This window comes from Neofelis nebulosa, chromosome 5 (assembly GCF_028018385.1).
Source record: "Neofelis nebulosa isolate mNeoNeb1 chromosome 5, mNeoNeb1.pri, whole genome shotgun sequence".
Taxonomy (NCBI): Eukaryota; Metazoa; Chordata; class Mammalia; order Carnivora; family Felidae; genus Neofelis; species Neofelis nebulosa.
Window position 1 is genome coordinate 149,368,404 of NC_080786.1, and position 11,243 is coordinate 149,379,646.

Consider the following 11,243-nt stretch of genomic DNA (forward strand, 5'->3'; position numbering starts at 1 on the left):
AAGTTTATTTATTTTGAGAGACAGAGAGAGAGAGAGGGAGAGAGGGTTCAAGTGGGGGAGGGGCAGAGACAGAGGTACAGAGAGAATCCCAAGCAGGCTCCATACAGTCATTCGTGATCCCCAAAACTGTGAGGTCATGACCTGAGCCGAAACCAAGAGTTGGATGCTGAATCAACTGAGCCATCCAGGCGCTCCTGGTGAAGGGGGCTGTTTAAACAGCGTGATCAAGGAAAGCCTCACGAGACAGGATATCTTGGCAAAGGTGCGAGATACCCTCTGTGTGTGGGGGGGGCATTTCCTCCACCCCTCTGCGCCCACCCTTGGTCTTTCCCAAGTCCACCATCCTCCCGGCCTTTGAGCCTTTGCACGTACGCTTGACGTTGCCTAGGACATCTGCCCTCCTGCAGGGCTCACCGGGTTGTCCTTGTGGCCTCTGCTGCTCCGCTCCGACCTCCTCCTGGGACCCTCCAAGGGGGCTTGGGACTCTCCCTCCGGCCTTCAGCGTCACTTGGAACAGACCTACCAGAGAGAGCACTGTCTCGTACCGTGATTCTTCCCTTTCCCTCTCTAAATACATAGAAACATAAACATGCACGTACATGACGGGCAACTTTTCTTATTTGTTGAGCCTCGCCACGTGCAGGCCTTGTATTCTAACTCACTCTTCGTGACAACTGATCGAGGTGATATTGCCCCCATTTTCCAAGTGAGAAAACCCACTTGTCCAATCCCTTCTCACTAATGGAGCCGGACTCAAACTCAGAGCGCTCTGTCCCCATGGCCTTGCCCTGTCCCCTGCCCCCCGGCCTCCTTCCACGACGAAGCCACCTTAGGGCACATTTTGTATCCTTGCACCTCTGTCTCCTTGGACCTCGCACAGCGTAAGTGCAAAATAAGTAGTTCTTGAACAAATACATTTTAATAATATCTGTTCGTTGCTTTATCACTCTCCATGTAGAGCTTCTATGTCCATCCCCTGAAGTGTCCCCCCCCAAGCCTAACGTTTCCTGGTACTGACCTGGTGAGAAGTGCATTAAATACTAATGCTGACCCCAACTCCTTTAGTTCTCAACAACCCAGCGGGGCAGGTACCACGCTGACCGCTGCCTTAGAGATGGGAACGACGAGGCCCCCAGCAGTTAGGTCACTTTCCAAAGCTCGCAGAGCTAGCAAGTGATGGGACAGAGATCGGAACCGAGGTGGCCTGGCACTGGAGCCCCTACTCTCCATCGCGGCCTCACATCGCCTCTCTTGACTCTCTCAATCCAGGTTGTAGGCCCAGGGAACGATGTGCAATGGTGTGCATGGTCTTTGCCCTGCTTCTGAAATGCGACATCTTCCTTAACATTTACTTCGTATTGACATAGTAGAGAAAGCAACCTCTTACACCTAGTTCTTCCAGTGACTAAGACATACCCAAGGGGCATTTGACGGTACCATCGACGCACTGGGGCCCAGGGGCAATCAGGACATAAGAGGACAAGTATCCAAAAAGAAAGTGGGTAACCGTGCGGTGGAGGAAAAACAAAAATAAAGAGTTTTCTTGCTGTTGTTTTTTTAAAGCCAGGAAGTATTGGGAAACCGTAATTGAAAGAGAATTGATGTTGGCACAGAGGGAGGAATATTCGGGTTTGCCAGTGACATCTGGCTCTGAATCAAATGTCTAAAAATCCACAACCCTAGACCCTAGACCCAAGAAGGAATAAACCAAATCATGTCAGAAGTCTCAGATCTGGGAATGTGGTACCGTCTGTCCATGGGCTGCTTTGGGGCTTAAATGAAGCACGTGAGAAACTTAGAAGGAAAATGTGATCAGGAAATCAAAGTTTTTTTTTTACACCACCTACCGCTTCCACTGCCCTTCTGGTCACCGCCCTCCCCCTCCCCCCGCCCCCCCGAAGAAAAGGAATAATATTTTCACTGCCTTGTAAAAGGGGACGAGGTGTGTGGTGACTTCTTTGCCTTAGAATACTGTTAATCTCATCGAACCCTACCTCCGACCACAAGGCTAATTTCAACGTTCAAGAAGTTCTAATGCTTTGTGGGGAAGCGTGAGAAATGCTCTGTGAAGAGAAGAGGTAATTCTGCTCAAGGGTCATCTCTGGTTTTTTTGTTTTTTTTTTTTTTGGCTTTATCGGCATTTGCAAGAAAAGCAGACATTTTCTTTTCACGAAAGTTGATGACTTCAGGTGGGGGGCAAGCAGTTGTGGCAGATGGACTTTTCAGATGCAGTAAAATATCCTGTCTTCGGATAAATGTTTATGGTAGCAGGAGAGCTGAAGAAGAAAAACACAAGCAAAAAGTTGCATGACTCACAGGCTGATGTGCTTCTAAATAAAGCATTTCTCAGAGTTTCCCAGGAGGTGTTTTGAGTGAAATGGCAGCAGGATCTCTGCTAGGGTGGCACGGGCATGTTTTAAAGGCAGAAAAAGGGGCATCCCACAGTAGGTCAGGAAAATCATTCCGTCGCTTTTGATGTTTAAGAAAATATATGTCTAAAGTGAGAATATCTGACCATGGATACAGCATCCTAGACCACATATGGGCGATGACATCATTAGCAGCTCTCGGCTGGGCCCCTTTGCAGGTGATGATCAGAGGTTTTAGTGGGATGCCTCGTGTTGACTCACAGACTTTCCTCCAACAGAGCATCGTGGAGGGATGGTAATTAAGTTTAATTTTAGATCTTGTGTGCCGAACCTGGGAATGTTTTCAAATACAGAGCAGGATCTGCTGACTTTGGCGCTTGAGTCTCAAAAGAAAGGTCATAAGTCCTAGACTACCTCCATTCCCTTCAGTCCCTTCCACTCCAGAATATTGGGTGTTTGGAACCGATTGGGGGAAGAAAAATCTTCTATTGAAACCATCCTGCAATTAGCAGGCCCTCCTGGCCTTGGCTGTCATTTCACATGTCGAAGTGCGGCCACCTTTCTCCATACTCAAGGCTTTCTAATTATTCGGTTCCAGAGGGCCTTTTCCACTCTTGCTAAGGTGCAAAAAAAACTTTTTTTTTTTTTTTTTTCCAACCATGTATAAAGGGCTTGAGCTTGTTGAAACAGTGGTTGGAATATTCCCAGATTCTCATGGGGGCTTAGCCGCGACGGTCTCATGCGACCTGATAGTAAATTGGCGGTATTAGATTAGTTGACTCAGCCATCTCTGGATACCTGGTATAAACGTCAGTGTAGAAATGAAGCAGTTATTCCAGCAGAGAGTTGCTACCCCGGAAGCCGGAAGGAAGAAACTAAATCATATCGGAATTCTTAGATCTGGAAAATGTGCTGCTACTACCAAGTGGCTGCTGTCAGGCTTGAGTGAAACACGTGAGAAACCTAAAAGGAAAATGTGATCAGGATGCCAAAGGGTGCTGTCGAATGTAACGTGGCCACCTCGTCCCGGATCGCCAGATTTAACAAATAAAAAAAACCCCAGGGCGCACGGGTAAACTTGAATTTCGGATACACGCGGATGACATTTCAGTGGACACACGACCCGTGCGCCGTTTCGTTATTCATGATTCATCCGATCATCCAAAAAAATGGCTCAGCGTTGCTCCGAAATTTAAATCCGAGTAACCTATATTTTAGCTGGCAACTCTCTGAGAGGCAAGACGCGTTCAGAATATTTTCCTGCAAGGACCGAAGAATCTAGAGGAAGGTGTAAAAGAATATTTAATAAAAGCAAGGACACAGGTGACGATTTAACGAAGCCTGTTGCGGCCTCACACTTCCACCCAGACACAATCCAAACTCCCTGCCGGTGAGTAAGCTTGAGGTTCAGGTTCTAGTTTGCTCATTTCTCTTCCCAATGTTTCACTGCCTCCTGTAGGGGAAAATAAAGGGAGAGATAAAGAGGGGGGAAAAAAAAAAGAAAAAAGTCCAGCATCTCCACGTCCTTTTGTTTTGGCACTAGGTGTGTTGTGGAGAAGAAAGCCACCTCCCGCTTTTTCATCTGGCCCGTGTGCAGCAAAGTCGTATATTGCGAGATTCTGGCTTTCAGTGAGAACAATTACCAAGCGTTTCTGATCACCGGAAGTTGAGAAGAGTCGCCGTCCCTAAGAAGATAACAAACATGGGTAGCAGTCAGATGGGCCAGAGTGGGTATCATTTGCCAGACTCCACTGTGATTTGGGGCAACGGGGCCACGAACGAGCCCCCCCACCCCCCACCCCTACCCTCACATGGGCAGCTTTCTGCTCTGAGCTGGGCTGTCTTTTCCTTCCTGCCCAGGGAGGCAGGCGCGGCTGCTGTTTCTGGGCAAGCGGCCACCTCGGGGATACTTGCTTTAGATAGCCCGCAGCTGGCCGAGTGGGCGGTGCGCTCAGACAGCACAGGCAGCTCCCACCGTCTCCGCCGAGGCTCTGGGGCCTTGTGATTTATAAAGCGCTTTCCAGGCCTGCAGCTAACGGTTTAGGAAGCAAAGCCATGATAGATGAAGCTGTGGCTATCCGACTAATGGATCTCCACGCACGCGAGGCCCGCACACCTTTCCCCTGGGGTTGGCCTGGAGGCGATTCCAGGCAAGCCGTAGGGAGGACGTGGGTGCCTGGGTGCTGCATCGCGGTCCAGGGCGATGGTGCCCCGGCGACCATCAGGGCCGACCGCCCCATCCCCCCGCCCCAGATGCCAACTCAAGAGAGTGAGGCTCGCCAGCTGTTTATGCGGCGTGGATATTCTTACATTTGTGACACTTTCAGTTTGAAGGCACAGAGGACCATGGAGGGAACCGTGTGAGCATTTCTGGGCAAAGCGTGAATTTGATTTTTTGGTTTGGTTTGTTTTCCTTCTAGACGATCGTTCTCCTGTGTGCTGGCAATTAACACGTTCAGGGAATGAGGGGTGGGGAATTCTCCACGGAGGGGGTCCGAGAAGTTTGATTTTCTTGTCCCCGACTACAAATGATTGCCTAATTGGGAGAAACCATAACTACAACAGTTCACTGGGGGAAACGTGAAAACAAAGTGAACCAGAAAAGAAATAGAAACCCAGACTTTTCAGTTCCTGTTTATCCTATTTTTAATCTCAACATCTCAGTTGCTCTCTTTCTGTCTTCCTTGCCTTGCTGGAATTCGTACACACACCTGGCTTTCCATTTGCCTTGGGGACAGAGAAGAGGTGGGGCCCGAGAGTGGGGGGCAGCTCCACTGAGGGGGCGGGGGGGACCAGTGCCACGGTGGTGCTTGTCAGAAGAGGGAGGGGTGCGGAAATCGCCCCCCGTCTAACTCCAAGGTGTCAGGGGAACGCGAGTGATGACCCCTCCTTGCATTATCTGCCCCGGCTAAGAGACCCTGGCCATTCCAGGTTAAGTGCAAGAAGGAAAGGGGGGAAGGTCCTCTTGAGATGGTGGCAACATGTCCAGACTGACCAGTGACCTGACGAGACATGACTGGTTCTGTTCATTGGTCCCTGTGCACATCATGTCTGTCTCTCTCTGTCTCTGTCTGTCTCTGTCTCTGTCTCTGTCTCTTTCTTTCTCCCGCTCCTCCCTCGTTGTTTCCTTCCAGCCCCAGGGAGGCAAAGGCAAAGAAAACCAAGGACGTCCTGGGGGTTGGAAACCTTGCAAGAGACAACAACTGTTCGCCAGGGAGGCCGCTCTCACTCTGCCGTGTTGGTGCCCATGCCACAGTGTGCTCAAAATTGTGAAAATACTTTCTCTTCCTTTTATGAGTGAAATAATTCATGCCGTCGTGTGGTTCTGTCACGGGAAAAAAAAAAAAAAAAAGAAAAGGAAAGGGAACAGAGCGCCTCAAGGAAAATAACGTCTTCTGAAACAGTCAGATGTGCGAGCCGGCGTTTTAAGTTTTTGTTTTTATTTTTAAGGTTTATGTATTTATTTGAGAGGGGGGAGGGGCAGAGAGAGAGGCAGAGAGAGAATCCCAGTCAGGCTCCCTGTTGTCAGCGCAGAACCCAATATGGGGCTCCATCCCACGGACTGTGAGATCACGACCTGAGCTGAAATCAAGGGTTGGACACTTAACCTACTGAGCCCCCCAGGTGCCCCTAAACGGGGATTCTAAAGCCTGACAGGGAGGAGCCTCGGCCCCCACCCTGGGCTCTCACGGTGCCCTGGAGCTCTATTTTCTGACTTGTTGCCTGTGTGTCTGTCTTCCTACCCAACTGGGAGCCTCTGGGGGTGGGAGCTGCGCCCTTTTGTCACCTTACGCCCAGCACAGAGCACTGCAGCACCTGGCCTCATGGGCACACAGGGAGGTCTGTGAGGATCCTCCCGTGTGGCTTATGTGTGCCCAGTCCCCTCCAACTGCTGTCCTTCATTCAGCACAGACACCGCCTGGAACCCCAGAGCCGCTCCCCAAAGGGACGTATTCAGCCTCCCACCTGCTTAGCCATTCAAAGTCTCCCCATCAGAAACCGGGGTTTGCTGCCTGCCCCCTCTAGTCAGCAGGCGTCTCCAGAATCTGCAAGGGTGTCCCTGAGGTAGCCTTAGATTCCCTCTTCCCCTGATGGCTTTCATTTGGTTAATTGACCTGGCAAATTATCGCTTGGGAAGGTCCGTCACTAGCTTCCACCCCAGAGAAAGGATGAGAAGACCATCAGACCTCTGTGGGGCCGGCCTACATTCCCTTCCAACATGAAGTGTTAGAGCATGAGGTGTCTCCACCTGGAGAGCCGGAACCTTCTGGAAGACTCTGGATCCTTGTACAGGGTGTTGAGCTGCTGGCACCGAACTCAGTAATAAACGTCCTCGGTTCGTGCAGTCTTCACTGTAAGGGTGCTCATTGGAAACTGTCTCACTAGGCTTCAATGATTTGAATAGAAATGGATATATTTAATAAAAACAATCTGCTTTGTGAAATTGTTTCAGAAGGTTTTGTTTCGGTGGTGGTGGTTCTTATATGTTTTCTTCAGCCCCAGATAAGCTTGAAATAAATCGCTGACATACAATTAATGTTAAATGTCATCATATTTTGAGTCAAGCTGATTTTGATGACAGCGAAGAACATTTTGAAGCCGTTCCATGATTTTCACAACACAACGGATTTTAGAAGGAAAAAAAAAAAAAAAGATTCCCATATCGTAGACCTTGAAAAGTGCTAGCAGTGTTGTTTAGCCCCTCCAACATAAGCACCCACAACAGTAAAGCAAACAAAACCCACAGTGGACTGAAAATGTGGTTTCTGGAACTCTCTTAAACCTTGGCTAACTTTTGGGGGCTCCCAAAGGACAAGATTACTTCATGTCAAAGCAAAAATTCTCCTGACTCTGTAAACAACCCACAGTTCTGGGAAATATGGAAAATGTAGATCAAAACTGAAATTGTGTTGTATTTGGACAGGCTGTCCCAGACGATGAAGTTTAGTCCCATGGGACCCACCTCGGCTGCTTTGGGGGGCTGTTGGGGCTTTTTTCTTCCCGTGTCCACTCTCTCTCTCTTCCCCTTCTTCCTCAGAATCCCGGTTGCCAATCAAGAACACCAACAATGCTATTCCCACCAACCTGGACTGGAAGGCCCGATCCTTTTTCTCGAGCTCAAACCGCGCTGTGCATTTTCACGGTATCATATTTGTGTTCTGTGGCGTCTTCAGAAACTTGAAGAGTCAAAAGACAAAAGCCACTGAATGTCTCATTTCCCACTAGTTTTGTGGCACAGACCAAATTAATGCTCTCTTTTCTCCTCCCCACCACATGGCTAATTCCCGCTTCATGCTTCGGTGTGGATGAATGGCAACACGACACTCTCACCGAGAAGATTTTATGGTCGGGTGAATGTCAAGCAAATTTTGAAATACGTTCTGATTCCATCTGGACAGAAGACAGCAGTGAGCACAATACAGCGTCTCATCAGAATAAACTCAACTTTTCTTTTTTTCCCCCCCCGCATCATAGGATTTATGTTGTGAAGGTGGAAAGACGATTCACCCACAAAGAGGAGCCTGTGATAAAGAAAAGGTTATATCCTTGAATTTTAAATTTCACCTAATAAACTATCCGGACAAAGGAGATTAGGGCTTTTGGCAGAATCCTAGGCAATTTGCCTCCACGAGAAGGGAGAGAGCCAGAGGAGAAGGAACCACAGTGCATCCCGTCTGTCCCTTCCGCAACTGGGATCTTCCCTTGTTTTAAACCAAACAAACATTAACAAGGAAGGCCAGCTGCTTTTACAATGAATAAACCCATTACCTCAACTCCCTGTACATTACTGAGGCATTTTTACTTGTCAGATTTTCTGTTTTGCGGAGGCATGGATGTTTTCAGGATGCTGTCAATGCAGACAAAACAGAGCCGGTTTTCCCAGCAGCACCAGATGTGGATGAGAACATGGGCCTCCCTGGCCCTCCAGTTCCAAGGTTTGGTGGTAAGTCACCGCTGCTGTCGAAAATAGTAACAACGGTATCTGGCATCTGGACCCCATGCTGCCTGGTGCTGGCTAAGCCATCTGCACAGTAGCCAACAGGACAAGGCTGCCTGTGGGCTCAGAGAAGGGTGGGGGCCCCTGTGGTGCGACCCAAACACGGCCCCAAGGGCCGGGGCTGTTGCAATTTCCAGGGCAGCGAAGAGAACCAATGCGTGTCGGTCCAGGGAGCTGCCCGACCCTGAGCACCACTCACGTTTGACCCATGGCAGTCGGCAACCTTAATTGTGCCGAGGGAAGCAAATGAACACTGGAAAATCCAAACCAAGAGCAGGAGGGATTTGCCGAAAGTACCCACGTCGTGTCTCTTGCTTCCTCCCATAGCCAGTCCCCGCGGTCTCTCCCAGATTACTGGGTATCCTACAGGCTGAGTGTGACAGACGTGGGGCTGGTGCTGAGGGTGCCCACGTGGTCCTCGAATCAGTCAGACGCACCTGTGGCCCACAGCCCAGACAACTCAGGTGGGTAGAACCTGACAGGAGGGCTGTTTGACCGGTAGAGTAGAGGGAACAACCTCTACTTTACCGTGAAGAAGTGGGATCTAGAAGGACCCATCAAACGTCACAGAATCAGCACTAAAGAGCGGGTTCAGAGCCAGGCCCTCCTAATCGATTTGCAGCAGCAATGAAGGTTATGACTTTTAAAAACTGTGTTTCTACGCCTAGCCACTTCCGACGGTTTGCCTCCGGCCTTGTCCCCATCTAATCCAGTCTCAGCGGAGTCCGGGCAGTGGAAGAAGCATGGCATGACACTGGCCCTGGTCGATCTCGGCTCAACCTCTCGTCACCTGAATGACTTTGAACAAGTTTCTTCACGCTTCGTTTTTCTCAGTGATGGAATGGGGACATTGGCATGTTATCTGCCCACCCAGGTTTGTTGTGAACGTTCAATCAGGGGAGGCACTGATGCGTGGAATACGCTCATCATCACGATGTCAAGCACATATTCGATACTCAGCAGAGGCTAGGGATGGCTGTTAGCCATTGACATGGGCCTTCTTTTCAACGGCTTCCTGTGGCCCATAGGAAACATATAAAGTCTCACGTGGCTGAGAGGTTCTCCATATCCGGGGTCTAAGGTCTCAACGGCTTATCTCTCAATACTCTCCCCTCTGAATTCAATACTCTGCAGATGTTGAAAATCACTCAGCTCCTCAGAAATCCTGTGTTCTCCCCGACTCCCAGGCCTCGGGACATGCGCACCATTGCCTTGGCACACTCCATCAGCACCTCCTACTCACCCGTGTAGCTCTCGGATGCACTCTCCTTGCACTATGCTGCCCTGAGCAGACCCTCTGGGAAGTTGCCTTGTCCCTTGTCACTGGCCTTCTCCATGTGACCGTAAGGTCTATGAAATCAGCAGCCATGTGTTATTCATTTTATTATTCCTAATCCCTAGAATAGGAAGTGAATATTCAATCAAGTGAGTGGGATACAATCTGTTCTCTTCCAAAGGAATGGTTTTTCCTGAAAAAAAGAAAAAGAAAAGTCTCGTTGTCCCCTAATGTGTACTCACCTCTTCTCCCAGGGTAATGGAAGTCTTGATTTTTAGTTGGGCCCTTGGTTAAGAAAAGGAAACAAAATAACAGCCCTACATTTCCCAACATCCCTTGAAGGTGTGACTAGGATGTGACTAGGTTTTGGATAAGTTTTGACCAATGAAACGTAAGCCCCATGTTGCTCATCTTCAATCCCTTCTCTACAAAATCCAGGCTATAAGTATGTAAGCAGTCAAGGCCCGTCAGGTTCTGTCACCCACCGGCTGTGTTTTGTGTAGCAGACTCTGGCACCCTACCCTGACTGACAGTTGGAATGCATTCTTTTTTCCCTCTTTCTCCACTCTGATACCTTGAACTGAGATGCGATGGCTGGAGCTTTGGCTGACATTCTGGGCCCTGAGGAACAAGGCCCTACTTTAGTGCTGGTAAAGTATACAGCTGGAAGGAGCCTGGGTCCTTGAGTATTTTAGAGATTATAACGACTGTACCAGCTTGGATTTCTTACCTTCTGATTTTTTTTTTTTTTTGCTTAAAGCAATTATTATTTTTATGCACTGGTACTCACAGTCAGGATTAAAGGAAACTTCAGTTATTAAGAATCACATACAAAACAATTATTTCATTTGGGGTAAAAGAACTTAAAGAATTTCAAGCTATTTCATTGAAGAATTTTCATAATGGAATTTTAGTAACAATGATGCATTTATTTATGTTAATTGAGGGGGTACTGATGTCAATTTGATGTAAGTTGTTGAAAGTATTGATGTGAGATTTTTTAAAAAACCCAAACGTAACCAAGCAAATTATAGAGATCAGACCCAAATCGGTAGGTTTCTAGATTCAAAACACATAGCAGAACATTTCACGAATGCCACTGGTGAGCAACAGAATACAATGTCAACTGAGCCGCCAGTCATTCCAGAAAGCAGCTGTGTTTTCCAAAACAGAGAACACAACAGGCTTTCTTCTTATGTTTGTGGTGCTATTTCTCAATCACAAGCCAATGATGACTGGGAACAATATTCAAAATATTTATCAATCTGTACAGTTTGGATCCAGACCAATCAGAACAGATGCTGGCTATAGAACATAGTTTATCGTCTATCCATCATGGTGTGTGCTGATGTGATATCTGTCCGATGATACCAGTAGCTGCCTTTGCACAGAAATCATGATCACAGTCTGTCTAATCCATGGCATAGCACGCGGAAGAAACACTTATAACATACGCAAAACGTCCAGGTCTGTGGACTTCGTTCTTCTTTCTTTTTTTTTTTTTTTAATTTTTTTTTTTTAACGTTTATTTATTTTTGAGGCAGAGAGAGACAGAGCATGAATGGGGGAGGGTCAGAGAGAGACGGAGACACAGAATCCG

General features: G+C 48.2%; 1 long non-coding RNA gene across 1 annotated transcript; it reads left to right on the top strand.

The window, feature by feature from the left end:
• Window positions 1–4,764: 4,764 nt before the first annotated feature.
• LOC131512815 (uncharacterized) lies at window positions 4,765–8,152 on the top strand. Its single transcript, XR_009262322.1, has 2 exons — window positions 4,765–5,300; window positions 5,504–8,152. It is a non-coding gene; the product is annotated as an uncharacterized LOC131512815 (long non-coding RNA).
• Window positions 8,153–11,243: the final 3,091 nt, after the last annotated feature.